This window comes from Arachis stenosperma, chromosome 3 (genome assembly GCF_014773155.1).
Source record: "Arachis stenosperma cultivar V10309 chromosome 3, arast.V10309.gnm1.PFL2, whole genome shotgun sequence".
NCBI classification, from domain to species: Eukaryota; Viridiplantae; Streptophyta; class Magnoliopsida; order Fabales; family Fabaceae; genus Arachis; species Arachis stenosperma.
In genome coordinates this window covers 91,894,345-91,895,417 of record NC_080379.1, presented here as the reverse complement: position 1 = coordinate 91,895,417, position 1,073 = coordinate 91,894,345, and the positions used below count along the sequence as shown (strand labels likewise).

At 39.4% G+C, this 1,073-nt stretch overlaps 1 non-coding gene across 1 annotated transcript; it reads right to left on the bottom strand.

Annotated features, from left to right (window-relative positions):
• Positions 1-331: 331 nt before the first annotated feature.
• On the bottom strand, positions 332-439 carry LOC130971263 (small nucleolar RNA R71). Its single transcript, XR_009082491.1, has one exon. It is a non-coding gene; the product is annotated as a small nucleolar RNA R71 (small nucleolar RNA).
• Between the last annotated feature and the right edge of the window lie 634 nt (positions 440-1,073).

Here is a 1,073-nt window from a genome sequence, read left to right as displayed (position 1 = left end):
CATTTTTGCATTCTTCCTTTCCATCCTCTGAGCTATTCCTGCCCTATAATATCTTAAAACACTTAACACACATATCAAGGTATCTAATGGTAATAAGAGAGGATTAAACATAGGGAACTTAAGGCCAAAGAAGCATGTTTTCAATCAAAGCACATAATTAGGAAGGCAAATGTAAAACCATGCAAATAGTATGAATAAGTGGGTAAAGAGTTGATAAAATCCACTCAATTAAGTACAAGATAAACCATAAAATAGTGGTTTATCACTGGACTATTGGGATAAGCTGGTCACGGCCTTCTTGGCCAAGTTCTTTCCTCCTCAAAAGCTGAGCAAGCTTAGAGTGGATGTTCAGACCTTCAAGCAAAAAGATGGTGAATCCCTCTATGAAGCTTGGGAAAGATATAAGCAGTTGACCAAAAAGTGTCCTTCTGACATGCTTTCAGAGTGGACCATTCTAGATATATTCTATGATGGTCTATCTGAACTTTCTAAGATGTCACTGGATCATTCTGCAGGTGGAGCTATTCACCTAAAGAAAATGCCTGCAGAAGCTCAAGAACTCATTGACCTTGTTGCAAATAACCAATTCATGTACACCTCTGAGAGGAACCCTGTGAGTAATGGGACGCCTCAGAAAAGGGGAGTTCTTGAAATTGAAACTCTGAATGCCATATTAGCTCAGAACAAAATGTTGACTCAACAAGTCAACATGATTTCTCAGAGTCTGAATGGATGGAAAAATGCATCCAACAGTACTAAAGAGGCATCTTCTGAAGAAGAAGCTTATGATCCTGAGAACCCTGCAATGGCAGAGGTGAATTACATGGGTGAACCTTATGGAAACACCTATAATTCCTCATGGAGAAATCATCCAAATTTCTCATGGAAGGATCAACCAAAGCCCCAACAAGGCTTTAATAATGGTGGAAGAAACAGGTTTAGCAATAGCAAGCCTTTTCCATCATCTTCTCAGCAACAGATAGAGAATTCTGAGCAGAGCCCCTCTAGCTTAGCAAACATAGTCTCTGATCTATCTAAGGCCACTTTAAGTTTCATGAGTGAAACAAGGTCCT